The sequence below is a fragment of the Symphalangus syndactylus genome, chromosome 19, assembly GCF_028878055.3.
Source record: "Symphalangus syndactylus isolate Jambi chromosome 19, NHGRI_mSymSyn1-v2.1_pri, whole genome shotgun sequence".
Classification (NCBI taxonomy): Eukaryota; Metazoa; Chordata; class Mammalia; order Primates; family Hylobatidae; genus Symphalangus; species Symphalangus syndactylus.
The window spans coordinates 78,149,291-78,167,330 of NC_072434.2; positions in this window are offsets into that span (position 1 = coordinate 78,149,291).

An 18,040-nucleotide genomic window follows, 5' to 3' on the forward strand; every position below is an offset into this window, starting at 1 on the left:
AAGTATTTTTCATTCCCTGGTAGGAAAGCACATTTAAAAAGAAGTAAGCCCTCTCTTTGCTTCACTCAGGGCATACACATACTTACTTTGCACACAGTTCTAATAAAAGTATTACTCTGTTTTTCCAACCCACAGTAAATAAAGGAGAGAGTTGTATTAGAAGGAAAATTTAAGACAAACTAATTCAACAGAGTTTATTTGAAATTAAAGGATTCATGAATTGAACAGCATTCAAAGCCTGAAGAGGTTCAGAGAATTTCACTGTAGCAGCAAGAGGTGCGGGGTTTTATAGGCTGAACATGCAAGCAAAGCAAAGCAATTGCTTGATTGGCTACAGCTACGTATTTGTCTTAATTGAATATGATCTACTGGAAAATCCCTGGGCTCATTGGTGGTTTCTGGCTGGTAAAGGTTTTTGTTTGTTTGTTTGTTTTGTTTTTAACTGTTTATGTTAAATTGGGCTTGGTTGGATTTGTTCACCTAGGAAAAAAAGGGCTCTGGGGCCATCTCAGCCTAATGGCCTCTCAATTATTTTAACAATTGCTACCCAAATTTTGTGTCAACATAAATGACATTACAATTTTTGATGACACAATAAAAAAAATTAAAAGTCTCCATATGCAACTTGGCAATAATTACTGTGCAATCGCTTAGGCAGCCTTAAAATAGTAAGCAGTCTCTCAGTTTCTGTAAAAGCATCCACAGTACTTGCACCATTCCCTTAGCATCCTATGGCACTCAGCATCTGAGTAGAACAGTCTGACCACTCTATTTTATGCTGAGAAGGAGAAATGGTCACACCCTCTAGAGACATGACAACCTGTCTTACTGAAAGCAACTTTTAACTAAGTCTGGAGCCTCACTTACATGTTAGCATGGCAGCTAACATGCTGCTCTCAAAGGGGGTGCCACAGTGTATTCAGAGCCACAAACCACACACAGGTGGCCTAGCAAATTTTTACCAATGTGGAAAATCCACATTTTAAGCCAATGACAGAACATACTCAGGTCAATATGATTACAAAGTATGAATACTTGACTTGTGGAAAAAAATGGATTTTCATAATGATTTCATTACTTTGATAAGATTTTCATTATTTTCATAATGAAATGTTATTAACACAATTTTCATGACAGCATTAAACTATGTTTACAGACACAAAGTAAGTGAATAGTATTTCCATGCAAAATGATTAAGATTTGTTTTAAGATGTTTCCTTTTTAAGTGGTAATTCCCTTTGTCTAGAAAATTCCCTCAGGCTAAGCATCTTATCTTCCACCATGAAGTAACTTGCTGTCTACATATGAAGATGACACTACTGCTAAAATCTTGCATAAATAAATGTCTATATTATTAATTTTAGGTGAAGAAATTAGCTAAGTTTTGAGAGTTTTTTTCATCCTCTTGGTTTTACTATTTATATAAATGACTGTAAGCCAAAAAGTATCTGACAGAGGTTCAATCAATGCAGAAGGTTATTTTGTCAAGGTTAAGGACATGCCTGTGACACAGCCTCAGGAGGTCCTGACAACATGTGTCCAAGGTGGTTGGGCTGCAGCTTGCTTTTATACGTTTTAGGGAGACATAAGACATCAACCAATACATGTACGATATATATTGGTTTGGTCTGAGAAGGCAGGACAACTCAGGATGGGCAGGCTCCCAGGTCATAGGTGAATTCAAAGATTTTCTGATTGGTAATTAGTTGAAAGAGTTTATCTAAAGACCCAGAGTCAATAGGAGGGTGTGTTTGGTTTAAAATAAGGGGTGAAGGAGATGAAGGTTCTTATTTTGCAGATAAAGTCTCCAGGTAGCAGGCTTCTGAGAGAATAGATTGTAAATGGTTTCCTATCAGACTTAAAAAGGTGCCAGACTTAGTTAATTCTCTCCTAGATCAGAAAAAATACCCAGAAAGAGAAGAGGATTCTCTATAGAATGTAGATTTTTCCCACAAGAGACAGCTTTGCAGGGCCATTTCAAAATATATCAAAGAAATATATTTTGGGGTAAAGTATTTCTATTGCTTTTCTGCTGTCATGTCAGCATCTTCTTGCTACAAAGAGTCTGTTTTGTTAGACTTAAGGTCTCTGTTTGAATGTTCATGCTGGTCAGTTGTGTCTGAATTCCTTCCATGGAGACATGTCCAACCACTCATTTCCATCACAGCCTGAACTAGTGTTTCAGGTTAACTTTGGAATGCCCTTGGCTGAGAGGAGGGATCCATGTAGTGGTTGGGGGGCTTAGAATTGTATCTTTGGTTTACATTCCATGTGTAAATGCAAACATAAACATTTTCACCCACATAACTCAGCATTTAATTTTCGCTTCTAAGCAATGACGAGACACCCCGAGCCCATCAGCCACCAGATATTCAGACCTTCCAGTGAGCTCATGGGTGTGCAAAGACATCAGCCTAGTTGACCCCAAACTCCTGCCTTACTTTGTTCTTGCCCTGCATAAACATCCTTGGTTTAAATTGCTGCATTCATTTGGGATAAGTGCCCTTTTTTATGTTCTCCCTTGCATAACGAAAGCTTTCCTCTAAGCGGTTGTTACCAACTTAGTACATGGTGTGATGCATTGCAATTTAGGACAGTGTGACCTTAAAAACTGGAACCAAACCTATTCTCACCCATTCAGCAGTGACCAAGCTAGATTTTAAAGGTCACTGTAATTTATGGCACGTGCTATAACTGGCAGAACTCTATTAAAAAGTAAAATAATAGACTGCCTTTTTGTCACAGTCTATCATTTTTCCCTCAGAATTTGGGGAACTGAAAACGAGATCAGGCTGCCCCAGGGACCCCTGTCTTGGGCGAGTGAAGCAGAGCCCAGGGCATGGGCACAGCCAGACATTGACAGCACACATTTCTGTTGGTGACTCCCTCCAAAAGGGGCACTGGCTGGAGAAGGACAACAAGAACAGTGGATCAATGTGGAAACCTAGCTGTGCCACCTGGAACACTTCTTGGGTCACCATGGAGGGTCTTAAAGAGCCTAATCACTGCACTCACATTTGTTTTCTTGCCAGCTGATCACCTGTGTTACTTACATCTGTAGATTTCAATGTTCCATGGCTATATATAAGGTAAAAAGAGGAGTATTTTGTGAGTGTTACGCAGAATATCTGGCTGAGTGATTGTGAAATAGCTTTTTACCCAAGTTGTAAAATGAGAACATCCTGTGTATTTATTTCCCTTCATACATAATATTTAAAAAGTCCAGTTGCAATCCCACTCAGACCCAGTGAAATCCACTGAGAATGGCAAGACCCCATCTTTACGAACAATTTTAAAAATAGCTGGCTGTGGTGGTGCACACTCATGAGGGTGAGGTGGGAGGACCACTTGAACCCAGAAGGTCAAGTCTACAGTGAGCCACAATGGTGCCCCTGCACTCTAGCCTGAGCAACGGGGCAAGGCTTTGTCTCAAACAACAATAAAATAACCCCACAAATTAAAAAAAATTGACCCAGCATAGTGACACGTGCAGGTAGTCCCAGCTAATCGGGAGGCTGAGGCAGGAAGATCACATAAGCCCAGGAATTCAAGGTGGAAATGAGCCGTGATCATGCCACTGCACTCCAGCCTAGACAACAAAGCAAGATCCCATCTCTGAAAAAAAAAAGAATTAAAATAAACAACCCACTGAGAAGAGATGGATGTGAATATGATTTTCCTGACAATTATACCTGTGAACCAAGGAAAAAGAAAAAGATGCAATCAATGAGGCTAGAGAAAGAATGTAGAGTTCACTGAATAAGTGAACACTTTTTAAGGAACATTCTAAAAAATTCAATTTAAGCTACTACATTCATTTAAAAGCCTGGGCTTATTAAATTTTTTTAATTCTAAGCAATGACTAAAAATCAGTATTCTGAGACAACTATAAATAACGTAACAGTGAATCATTATCTTTATGGGTAAATAGAATCCCTGTGCAAACAATTCAATGTAATATTACACCATTTGCACACTTAAGTTATGGGCTGTCGCTCCCAGTTCCTTTGAATGTGACTATATATTTCCAGACCCCTCAGATCAGCCATGGAGCCCCTAGTCAGCTGGTGGAGGCTGTGAAGGGGTCTGCGTTAAGTGCTATACCCCCATCTGTTCTACGACAGTGGAATTAAATGGTTTCTAAAGGGAGCTTAGTTCTTCTGGAAACAGGTAAATCCAAGCGTTGTCTAAAAGTGTTAGAGCTCAAGTGTTAAAAGAAGAGAGCTTTTCTGGGGGCAGATTGTAATAATGAATGCGAAGCAATCAGTTTGCTAACTGGTGCTTAGCAAACACTTTTCACAATTGTTAGCTGCTACTATTAAAACCAATTTTAGTCATTTTTCTAAAACACAAAATGATACCCGCTGCTGTGGAAGTGAAATGTGGCACAGATCTTCAAGGAAATTGCCCATTTTTTATTTGGAGTATAAACACACACCAATTAGCAACACAGGGTCATGAAATTCCAGTGCTAGTTGGTGTCCTGCAAGGAGTTAGCGAAACAATAAACTCAAGGGAAGGGGAGGTCCCTGAGGGTAATGGTGGATAATGCCAAGGCCAAAGGAAAACTTCTTCTCTTTCCAAAGTTTTGTTGAAAATCAGCTGACAAAAGCAGCTTAATAAGAGAAAAGCATACACAATTATTCGATCATAGTTTTATGTGACACAGGAGCCTTCAGAATGGAGACCCAAAGATACAGGTAAAATTGTCAGTTCTTATGCTTTAGTTCAACAAAGTATGGATAGCTGTATAGAAATATAACTGGACCAAAAGGGAATGATCGAATGCTAATAGACTAAGAGGGGAAACCCAGCAAGACCTGTCTGTCTAGATTCTTCTCAGCCTCTCTGAGCACGCATTCCTTCCTTGTGGGTGGGAGGCAGCGCCCTCCCTGGAATGGGGGTCTTATGACCTACAATTAACTGAGATAGGTCAGGAAATTTATTTATGTCCAATTTTTACACAGAAAGACTGGATGGGGACACTAAGTCACATTTTTCGGTTTTATAGCTGGCTGTGGGGAAAAGGAGTTCTGGTTTCTATGACCTGCCTTGGAGAAGAGGGATTCTAGTTTCTATGGCTAGCCTTGGGGGAGATTGGGATTGAGAGACAGAAGGAGTCCACAAATCACACCATCTCCATGTTTTCACGTGAATGGGAAAAGAGTGGTAAGAGAATAAGAGGTATGCTGGTGATAACAGGATAGGCCCAGTAGAGAGCCCTGAGATCAAGAATCTGAACAGACTTGCAGGGTTAGCAGTAAGGGCTAAGTAGGTCAGAAACCAGCAGCTTGATGTTGAAAGAAAGGGAGGATAGGACCTATTTATAGAAAGTAGAAAAGCCAAACTAAAGTCAGTATCTGACTGCCTCTTCATAGGCTTAGCCATGTTCCAAACTGGGCTGATACTGGCCCATTTAAGGGTGAGCAGAGTAGTGAAGTAATTCCAGCCAATCCCTGGAAAACAGATTATTAGCAGAGCATACCAATAGTTTTGGTGAGTTCTGTTCTGGGTCAGTAAACAGTACTTAACAATATAAAGGTGGAGTGACCAACTGCCCCAGTTTTCCCTGAACTGAAGGTTTCCTGAAATGTAGGACTTTCAGTACTAAAACCAGGATAGTTCTGGGCAAACCTGAATAGTCAGTTGCCCTAATTAGGGGTCACAGCAAGACTGGATTCATTTATTATTATTATTTTTTTGATTAACACTTACTGAGATCCTACACTGTGCCAAGTACTACACTAAGCCTTTATAAAACAAAAAGTTCCTCGAGAAGCTTGCAATATGGCGGTTGAGTAAGGCATTGACTAAATAACACAAATGCTGTAGTGCACCCTGCAGTGGACCCCTTCAGGACCAAGGCCCTTCCTTCCCTAGTTGGTGGGAGTGTTGCCTACTAATGGCTCACTGCTGAGTCTGTTCTAGTAATCACCCTCTACTGAAGAAAGCTTTCCTGCTCAAAGTTGTATCTCCTACCTGGAAAGTCTTGATGCAGTGATGGCCAATGTGAGTTACAAAGGTCCAGCCCTCCTGTTCCATTCCAGGCAACTTCAAGGGCCATTCTAGCTCCAGTGCACCCTATTGGCTCATGAGATGCCTGCTTCAACTGCATCACAGTTCAACTCCTCCTTGTGCCTGTCTCACACACATTGATTGTTCCTAGGATTCCTCATCAACATACCTCTTATAAACAAACTTCAGAGTCCCAGAGTCAGTCCCCAGGGAAGCCAACCTATGACCAATGTCTAACATTGCAACTGTGCCAGGTGCTCAGAGGGAAAGGTGCCTAGCACTGTGGGAGCCTAAGAGAGAAAGAGATCTGACCTAATTAGCAGATCATGAGTGAACAGGAATTAACTAGGCAAACAAGAAAGGGGATAAGTTCTAGCCACAGCCAATGGCATGAACAATGGCCCTGTAGTGGAGAAGACCATTATGGTGATGAGGAGGGACCGAATGTGACCCAAGCATTGACAGTAATAGGAGCAGGCGGGCTAAAAGCTAAGGCCACAGAGGCAGCCCACCAGGTCAAGGGATGGAGGGTTGTCTATATCCTAAGAGCAATGAGAGGCCAGTGAAGGGTTTTAGGCAGGAGAGTAACAGGACCCTATAGATCCCCAAGTGTAGGGGATGAAATTTGCAAGATGCCACAGTTACCTTAGAGCCAGTAGCAAGCAAGGATGATAGAATGCTGGACACTGGCCCAAGTCTTATGCACCAACCCCCTCCCCCGGCCACTCCCCCAACGCCTAGGGCCTGTATCAGCCCAGTTTGGAACATGGCTAAGCCTATAAGCAGGGGGTCAAAGAGCTTCTGCCAAATCAATTAAAGCCTGGAAGGAAAGAGCCAGCATGATAATTATAAGAAAACAGGATTTTATACCATTTTATACCATCATATCCAAAGAATGTGTTTTGTTTTTAAGGTAAAGAAAAGAGATGGGGGTGGGGGAATTCTCTATTATTTGACATAAATTGACACCTCCAATGGCCCTTCTCTTGTCATCTGTCTCTTTTGCTTTGCTATTCCCTCTCACCCTTCATTTCTTCATTTAATATTTATTTTGTGAATGTTATACGCCAGTTACGGGTGATGAGCCTCTGAGGTCCTACCCTTCGTGGCGTGAAGCTGCTTTGCCTATTCCCCTGACACCCCACATAGGGCCACTGCAGAGCTCATGAGCAGGTCTTACATGGTTTCTCTGCAGCCTCAGGGCTTGGCGCCTCACAAAACATTTTCCTCTTCTGAATGGTGCTCAGGCACATGCAGTCTGAGTGGACATCACTACTGATTCCAGTAAATTTTGAATGAGAAAGGGAGCCGAGTGCACTGAGGGTGGGTACAAGGCCTGTTAAATTATCTTGAACTTGAAAACTCATGTGATCCCTGAGACATCACCTCTAGAGCCCACCACTTTGCGGGCACATAGATGTTTGGGACCGTCTCCAAACCCTCCCTGTGTCAAAAAGCCGTGCTGAGATCCCTTACCCAGGAAAGCAGAAAGCCTTGCTGTAAAGAGAGGGCTATCGTGTGTGTGTGTGTGTGTGTGTGTGTGTGTGTGTGTGTGTGTGTGTGACAGAGTCTTGCTCTATCTCCCAGGCCAGAGTGCAGTAGCATGATCTCTGCTCACTGCCACCTCCGCCTCCTGGGTTCAAGCAATTCTTGTGCCTCACCCTCCCAAGTAGCTGGAATTACAGGCTCCCACCCCATACCTGGCTAATTTTTGTATTTTTAATAGAGAGGGGGTTTCACCATGTTAGCCAGGCTGGTCTCAAACTCCTGACCTCAGGTGGTCTGCCCCTCTCAGCCTCCTAAAGTGCTGGGATTATAGGCGTAAGCCACTGCACCTGGTCAAGAGGGCTATTAAGTGTGAAGAAAGGTAAAGTAAGTTTGCCATTGAATGTTTTGCTAAGAGTACTTTCCACAGAGATGAGTGAGTTTGACTTTCTGTTTCTGAAGGGAAAGAGCTGGGAACTTTTACCCTTTTGGGTCTGGAAAGATCTTAGTCCTCCTGAGAGAAGAGAGGTGTGTCAGATTGGGGCACATAGATGTCAGAGAGACAAAATTGTAGAAAGAAATGCAGGAGCAAAGGATGGCGTGGTTAAAAAATAAGTAGGAATGTTTTTCTGGACCCAACCCTGTCAGTATTTAAATTGTTCTCATCCTGATATTGCATTTGTTTCTGTGGTTTTTTTCTAGCCATCACCAGGAGATCTCAAAGCAACTCACAAGTATTCGATTTTCAGGTATGAAACAATTGTAACTTAGGAAACCAAGACAAAAACAAACAAACAATAAAGCAAAAAAATATGTTGTCCAAAATACAATTAGTGACATCAATAAGCAGAACCAAGTTTTCTGATTGACATCTGGTCGTCCTCTATATAGCACTTGACTTGTCACCTGGCTGATAAAAATCATGTGCAGATGAAGAATTATTTTTTGCCCAAATCACAATTAAAATTGAAGCCATATTACATCACAGAATGCAACCTTTATTACATGAGAATAAGAAAAACAACCTCAGGTCTAGGTCTCCTTGTGAATGGTAAGTACGTACTTCACATACACTTTATTTAAATTAATGCCCACAGGCTGGGCACAGTGGCTCACACCTATAATCCCAGCACTTTGGGAGGCCAAGACATGCGGATCACCTGAGGTCAGAGATTTGAGATCAGCCTGGCCAACATGGAGAAACCCTGTCTCCACTAAAAATAACAAAAATTAGCTGGGCGTAGTGGCACATGCCTGTAATCCCAGCTACTCAGGAGGCTGAGGCAGGAGAATCGCTGGAACCCAGGAGGCGGAGGTTACAGTGAGCCGCGATCGTGCCACTGCACTCCAGCCTGGGTGACAGAGTGAGACTCTGCCTCAAAATTAATTAATTAATGCCCACAAACTTTCCACGAGCTAAGTCATTGTCATTATCTCAGGGGTAAAGGTAAAAATGTTCCAAAAAACACAATATGTATTTAATTTCATCCATAGAGATAAATGCTTGTGTGGTACTGGCTTATTCCAACACGTTCAGAGTAAGCAATATTTTTCTTGAGAGCTGCTTTCCTTCGGCATCCTTGACCACATGGCCATCTCCAGGCTGAAGAAACAGAATCTGACTTTTCAGATCCTCCATTCAGCTACTTCCAACTAACTGCATGAAAAAGCTGTCTCCTTTTGTTCTCTTCAAGTGAGGCATTATTTTATTTCTCTGAGCAGCTCTCTCACCTCGTTACCCTTCATACTTCTTTACAACAATATACTTTGCAATAAAATACAATTAAAACATCATTTGAGTGCTCCTACAGTAGGTCTCTCCGCCTCTTTAAATGGATGCTTTCCTTAGGTAAAAGTAAAAAATGCATGCCTTTTATTAATTAATTTTTTTTTTTTTTTGAGCTGGAGTCTTGCTTTGTCGCCAGGCTGGAGTGCAGTGGCGTGATCTCAGCTCCCTGCAACTTCCGCCTCCCGAGTTCAAGCAATTCCCCTGCCTCAGCCTCCCAAGTAGCTGGGATTACAGGCATGTGCCACCACGCCCAGCTAATTTTTTGTGTTTTAGTAGAGACAGAGTTTCACCATGTTGGCCAAGATGGTCTCAATCTCCTGACCTCGTGATCCGCCTGCCTCGGCCTCCCAAAGTGCTGGGATTACAGGCATGAGCCACTGCACCCGGCCAAAAATGCATGCCTTTTAGAGTGCAACTTGAAGTTCAAACTGTATTATCAGGTCTAAAGATGAATAAGAGCAATGGGGCAGAGAGCATGTTTGCTTCTCAGCCACAGAAGCTTCTATGAGAGTCCAATATCTTGCCAAGAGGAAGAGATATTTCCTCAGCACCACAACCCACTGCTTCACCCCACTTTAGTGAATTCTGAGGAGTACACTTTTCCACAGGTCATTCAAGGAGTGTTTATTGTCATGGTTTTCTATTTTTTTAAAAAAGAACTTCAGATGTGGCAGGAAGGAAGGCTTAAGATTCCATCTGTCGGCTCCTGAAACCGCGTCATTTCTATTCTAGGACTAGACTTGGAATGGTTATGGCATCTGCCAAAGGGTGTTTGATAAGGGGAGCCTATAACCTCAGCTCTTTATTAGCCTGGAAAGCCTGGGGTCTTGGAAGCTGTGAACTCACTTTGTTAGCTAACCGAGGGGACTCCAAACACTGCCTGGTCACCTCAGATATTTCTGCGACCCAGAGATGGGTGCTACTGGATTCTCCCCCTGATTAACTCTGTTCCTGACTCAAGTCAAACGGGTCTAACGTGGGGGAGAATCTCATTAATATTATGAAGACCCAGAGAACCTTTTGGGAATGATGTACAGACAATATCTGGGTAAGGAACATGCTTGTGATGTGGCTACAATAATCTAAAAGCTTAAATGTGGAGGAGATGTTGCAGGGCAAAGTCTTTTGAAATGTCAGGGGGCTCCCTCCCCGTGACTTCTGTCTACTCCTCCCTAGTGTTGGCTTCTAGTTAAAGAGCTCATTAATCATATATTTGATTTCTCAAACACGAATAAATCCACTTAGCAGCTTGCTTCCTCAAAACCTTTGTTGTAACTTTCTTTTCTCAAATTTAGACTGTCTCCTCACCTACTGAGAAGTTGTGACACTTTCATAATGAGAAGGGTGACTTAAATTTAGAATGAGGCACAATCTTAAGATACAGTGGATTCAATTCAGGCTTTGCCACAAGCTCCATGGGTGGTCTCACTATTTAATTTTTATTTTCCTCATTTCCAGATTTGTCTTCCCCACTGTTTTTGTTATGAACTTTCACAGTCAATTTAGAATTCTGCATCCAGGAACAAAAATTTTATACAAGAACAATCATCCCTGGGTATACTCAGAGAAATGGGTCTGTGCAGTTCAAAACTGCTCTTTGAACGACAAAGAGCAACCATACTTTTCCCTCTGTTCTTCCCTCTAATTACCGCCCTGGATGTTAAATATGAAATAAACATAAGAAGACGTCTTAGCTGTGGAAAGAGGAATGCAGACCAGCTATGGAACTCAGGGTCCAAGGAAGACACATCAAGCAAACACCACAGAAAAAACTATGGTCCTACAGCGTCCGTGATAGCAAAGACTGAGTGGGGAGCCTAGACTTTGACCCTCACTAGGCTGTAATGAGATACCCTAATGTCCCTGTCTGGGTGGTATCAGAGAAGGCCAAATAGAGAGCTGGAAACTACTCACCATGTGGTAATGAGTCTCCACTTTCACCCCAGGCTACCTCCATACACACACAGTGTCGGTGCAACCTGACTTCAACTCCAGAAGCACCTTTTCCTCCTGTTGCGATGAGGTCAGCGAAGGCCTAGCGGAGAGTCAGGACTTTCAACACTGCCCAGTGGTAATGGGACCAATCCCACCACAATGTCAGTGGGGAGCCATAATTCTCACCCTCCACTAGCAGTAACAACACCTTCCCCTGGGGAAGTGATGTCAGACATAGCCAACTAAAACAGAAGATTTAAATAAGATGCAGTTTCACGACATAATATTAAAAAAAATTCATACCAAATGCCAGGAAGAGCTTAAACTGAATGAAAAAGACAATCAATAGATGCCAACACCAACAAAACAGATGTTACAATTGTCTGAGAAGGATGTTAAAGCAGCCACTAATTCAAAGTTTTGATGAGCAGTTACGAACATGCCTGGTCATAACTGAAAATGAAAAATAGAAAGTCTTAACCAAGGAGGAAGCTGCCTCAACCTGATAAAGAGCATCTATAATAAGCCTACAACTAACAGTATACCTAATGATGAAAGACCGAAAGCTTTCCTTCTAAGAGTAGAAACAAATCAAGGGTGTCTGCGCTCACTGATTTTATTCATCATAGTACTGAAAACTCTAGCCAGTGCAATAAGGCAAGAAAAGGAAAGTAAATTCATACATACACAAAAGGAAGAAATAAACTGTTCATATTTGAAGATGGCATGAATGTCCACATAGAAAATCCTAAAGATCACAAATGACGTAGAATCTTCAAACAAAAGAATAAATTTGAGCCCTTGTCTTACCCCATATACTAAAATTAACTCAAAGTGGATCAATCTAAGTGCAAGAGTTAAAACTATAAAACTCTTAGAGGAAAACACAGGGGAAAATCTTCATGACACTGAATTTGGCAATAATTTCTTGGATATAACACCAAAAGCATAAGCAACATAATAAATACATAGGTAAATTAAACTTTATCAAATTTCAAAACTTCTGTGCCTCAAAGGACACTATCAAGAGAGTGAAAAGACAACCCAGAGAATGGCAGAAAATATTTGCAAATGACATACCTTATAAGAAATTAATTATTCAGAATATATTTAAAAACTCCTACAACTCAATTACAGAAATATTACAAACAATCCAGTAAAAAGGGAAATGCAGTAAAAACCACAATGAGATACCACGTTACTTTTATTATGATGGCTATTATTTAAAAAAACAGAAAACAATAAGTATTGGTGAAGATGTGAGGAAATTGGAATTCTTTTTTTGTGTGTGTGATGGAGTCTCGCTCTGTCACCCAGGCTGGAGTGCAGTGGCGCGGTCTCAGCTCACTGCAAGCTCCGCCTCCCGGGTTCACGCCATTCTCCTGCCTCAGCCTCTCCGAGTAGCTGGGACTACAGGCGCCCACCACCACGCCTGGCTAATTTTTTTGTATTTTTAGTAGAGACGGGGTTTCACTGTGGTCTCGATCTCCTGACCTCGTGATCCGCCTGCCTTGGCCTCCCAAAGTGCTGGGATTACAAGCGTGAGCCACCGTGCCCGGCCTGGAAATTGGAACTCTTAATGGGAATATAAGACAACGTAGCTACTGTGGAAAACATTATGGCAGGTCCTCAAAAAATTAAACATAGAATTACCATATGTTGCAACAATTCCACTTCTGGGTATAAACTCACAAGAATTGATAGCAGGGACTCCAGGAGACAGCTGCATACCCATGATCATAGCAGCATTATTCACAGTAGCCAAAAGGTGGAAACAACCCAAATGCCCATCAACAGATGAACAAATAAACAAGATGTGGTATATCCCTACAGCGGAATATTATTTAAGTTTAAAAAGGGATGAAATTCTGACACATGCTATGACATAGGTGAACCTTGAAGACATCATGCTAAGTGAAATAAACCAGTTACAAAAGGACAAACACTGTATGATTCCACTTACATGAGGTACCTGGGATGGTTAAATATATAGAGATAAAAGGTAGGATGGCAATTACCAAGGGCTGGGGTGAGAGCAGAATGGGGAGTTATTGTTTAATGGACACAGAGTTTCATTTTAGGGTGATGCAAAAGGTCTGGAGATGGATAGAGATGATGGTTGCATAAGGTATTTATGTACTTAATACAACTGATTTGTAAACTTAATTATTATAATGATGAAATTTATCTCATATATATTTTATCACAATAAAAAAACTAATGAGCGAGCTCAGCAAAGTCATAGGTTACAAGATGAACATATGAAAATCAATTTTATTTCTATATATTAGGAGTGAACACGTAGACAACAAAATTTTTAAACAATACCATTTACAATTGTTCAAAATATAAAACGTAAGTATATAAGACTTCTTTTGTTATACATGTATAACAAAACATGTATAAGCTTTCTCTGCTGAAAACTAAAAACCATGATGAAATAAATTAAAGACAATAGCTATAAACTGAGAGATATACCATATTCATTGATTGGAAGATCAACGTAATAGTAAAGATGTCAGGTCTTCCCTACATTGATACACAAATTTAAAACAAATTCTATCAAAATCCTAGCAACATATTTTGTAAATAAAGATAAGATTATCCTAAAATATATATGGAAATAAAAAGAAACTAGAATAGCTTTAAAATATTTTGAATATGAATAAAGTGGGAAGAATTCTACCTTATTGTAGGATTTATTATCTAGCTAATCAAGAGGGATAGATACAGTGATCAATAAAACAGAATAGAGAATCCAGAAATAAACTCATACAAAGATGCCAAATTGACTTTTGACAAACTTATAGGAAGAACTCAGCAGAGGAAAGATAGGCTTTTAAACAAATAGAGCTGGAGCAATTGACATTTATAGAGAAAACAACAAAAACAGATAAATCTTGACCTTAACCTAAATCTTACACATGGACTCAAAATGGATTATAGACTTAAGTGTAAAACATAAATAATGCATTTAGAAAAATAATTTTTTAAAAGATACTTGGGATCTATGCTAGGCAAAGCGTTCTTTTTTTTTTTTTAATTCAACCTCAAAAGCATGATTGATCCATAAAATTTAAAAATATTGATGTTAGATTTTATCAAAGTAAAAAATTTTGCTCTATGAAAGACTGCTAAGAGGTGTCTCTTTTTCATATACAACATTAGAAGGAAATGTGCACACATTTAAACAGAACAGACAAAAGTGGAGTTGAAGATTTTTATACACGGAAAATGGATGTGGGACTCAAAGAAAAGAGCCCTTTATTTATTATACATCCCAGCTTCCCTAAGAGTTCCATAAAGGATCTTTGCAGAAACTCTAGAGCCCTAGAAAGAAAAGCTAGAAAACCTCGGTATGGGGAGAGAGTAAAGTAAATAAAGTGGTGATGTGTTAGCCTGTTCTCACACTGCTACAAAGGAATACAGAGACTGAGTAATTTATAAAGGAAAGAGGTTTAATTGACTCACAGCTCCGCATGGCTGGGGAGGCCTCAGGAAACACAATCATGGTGGAAGGGGAAGCAACCACGTCCTTCTTCACAAGGTGGCAGGACACAGAAGTGCAAGCAGTGGAAATGACAGACGCTTATAAAACCATCAGATCTCGTGAGAACTTACTCTCACTGTCGTGAGAACTTACTCTCACGGTCATGAGAACAGCATGGGGGAAACCGCCCCCATGATCCAAACACCTCCCTCCAGGTCTCTCCCTAAATACGTGGGGATTTTGGGGATTACAATTCAAGATGAGATTTGGATGATGACACAAGGCCTAACCATATCAGGTGGAAAGGCAGGTTGTACAGAAACATTAGAAATGAAGATATATAAAAAGTAGGTGTGATCATAGTCAATACAATTAATTCAACTATTAAAACACATCAATTCTTTAGCATTGGAAAACAACTCTTCATGAATATTTTCACATTCCTGTACAGTCAAAACCTAGTGAGCAAAAATTTCTGGCAACATGGGTTAAAGCATGATTGAATGGCAAATGTGCCTTAGAAGTTATACATTGTATATTTCCCTGTCGGAATTTAAAGTCTTGTCTTCTCCGGAGACATCTGCTAGGGACATTCCTCTTCTCTCTCCAGAGAGTATTTGTTTACCTTCCAGAGCGGAAATCTTTTTCTCGCTCTTCCCCACACTCTGGAGGAATGGAAGGGCAGATGTGTCAGTCACCTACAGCAGCTCAGAGTTTAATAAGTTTGGAGTTCGGCCAGGCGCGGTGGCTCACGCCTGTAATCCCAGCACTTTGGGAGGCCAAGGCGGGTGGATCACGAGGTCAGGAGATCGAGACCATCCTGGCTAACACGGTGAAACCCCGTCTCTACGAAAAAAAATACAAAAAATATTAGCCGGGCGTGGTGGCGGGTGCCTGTAGTCCCAGCTACTAGGGTGGCTGAGGCAGGAGAATGGCGTGAACCTGGGAGGTGGAGCTTGCAGTGAGCGGAGATCACGCCACTGCACTCCAGGCTGGGTGACAGAGTGAGACACCATCTCAAAATAAATAAATAAATAAATAAATAAATAAATAAATAAATAAATAAATAAATAAAAATTTTGGAGTTCCTCTCTGTGCTGCATCCCCTGAACGTGCAAGTACATCTGGTCCTCAACCTGCCATCCCTTTGGGCAACTGGGGCATCAAGAACAATGCTATGAAGGTGCTCTGTGAGCAACAGTCTGTTCTTTGATCCAGACACTTCGTGTTTCCTGTCTGAATAAAGATAGAGATAAAAACTTATTTTGTAAGACAAGTCTTACTTTCTGACAACAATCCTATTTTTTAACATTTCAAAGGTTAAACTTCTCTACCAGAGTGCATGTTAAACTTCTCTCCAGGTTGCAGGTTCTCACTGATTACGCACAAACTGAAATCTACTTACTGCAGACCTTCTTCTACCTTTCTCTCATTTCTTTGGAGCACTGGCACACTAATCTCTGATTTATCCCACACAACAGATCTGCTCCTTTAAAAAATCCTATTATTGATACACAGCTATTTGATTAGGGGATCCTTGCATTCCTTTAGAAATTGCTTAGTGCTCAAAAAAGCCATAATTTATATTCTTTTGTTTATTCCTTCAAGATATTTGGGGGAAATACAAGCATGTTACTGGAGGGGGAAGGAACCTGCCCTGTAAGGACTGCATCTATTACTATGGAAGAGTGAATGCAGGGATTAATAAATGGGTCTTAGACTACATGTTCATCTGTCTAATTTTAAATTTACTGCCACTTCAGGTTCTATTTGCTTTCTCCTTTATTTTCTGTCATTATTGGCACCAGCTCAGTGCCCATTTGTCCTGACTGCAATCAGCTGCTCTTCTAATAGCCTAATCCTATTCCAGTGCCAGCTTTCACCTCGCTGTCTGTGCTAGTGCCAGCCCTGTCCCTGCTGTTTCTAATTTTCTCTTCCCCCCACCTCCTTTCTACCCCACCACCTGCTATGTACCCACATCATAATCATTTCCAGATTCTTTCATTGTTTCAAAGCTGCTCCCTTGAGTCATGCTGTTCAACTCCAAAATTCTCTCTTAACCCCTTCTCCCACAAGGATTGGCTACGTCTCACACTATGTCTTTCTTTTTTGTTTTGCCCAGGTGGATTTTAATATTTTTCTATTAGATGATTCGTCAAGCCACTAAACAGGAGCCCTTTCTCCTTATTTCTTGTGTCCAGCAAAAGTGAGCTGAATATACACCAACACAGGCAGGATACATGGTGAGCAGAAGCATCTCAATGTTAGGTTCACAGTGAATGAAATACTGAAAATGGGGATTGGGAATTAATATTTGTGTTATCAACAAATATGTATTGAGTTCCTACAATGCAGCATATACAGTTTTAGGTGCTTGGGACCCAGTAATGAAAAGAAGAGACAAAATTCTTGTTCTTAGGAAGCTTACATTTAAGGGGATACATACTACAGGCTAGGCTCAGCTTAGATAATGTACCTGAGTTATCTAATTAAATCCTCACATGAACCCTATAAGGTGGGTGCCACCCCCAAATAACATTGAGAACCTCTTTTGTTGCCTGTTTGAGTCTTCACTTTGTCATCTGTGATTGGCGGCCAATGCCTCCCTCATAAGATAAATGTCAGGGGAATACATTGATAATTGTTGAGCACCTACCATAGCCTGGCGGTTTTTTCCAGCTGTTTTATAAGCTTTTCCTCATCAGCCCTATGAAATGAATTGGCTTCTCTCAATTTTCAGGTGAAAACCCTAATTACCAGAATAGTAGAATAACTTGTTTAAAGTCACATAGCTACTAAGCAGCAGAGGTGAATTTAAACTCACTCCTTTCCAATTCTGCTGCTAGCTCAGAAATGAGTTCAGGTGGAAGTTATTGTTTATTGAGTGTCCTTCATGTAAAATGTAATATAACACTACTGAGAAATAGTTACTCTGAAGAAGATAAAGTTCTTGCCATTAATAACAATATAGTCTAGTGGGGGGTGAAACGTTTCATCTCAACTGTTATAATTAAAATGATTTGCTAGACTGCAGAAAGGTGGGATACAGTCCTGGTGAGTTGATTTAGGACACATGGAGATTTGTCTTCCACCTTGGGGCTGATGCATATTGGTTTGGAGCCTTTGGGACACATTTAAAAGTTGATGGCCAAAAGACAATGAGGGGCATGGCTGTAGATTCCAGGTATGAGACAGCAAATCTGTGGTTATGGGAATTGAAGCTATGGAGTGATGGAATTGTCCCAGATGGGGTTGCAGAACAGCGAGTAAGGAATCTGGCCCAGATAGAAGAACCCGAGGACACCGATATTTAAGGCAGTGGTCCT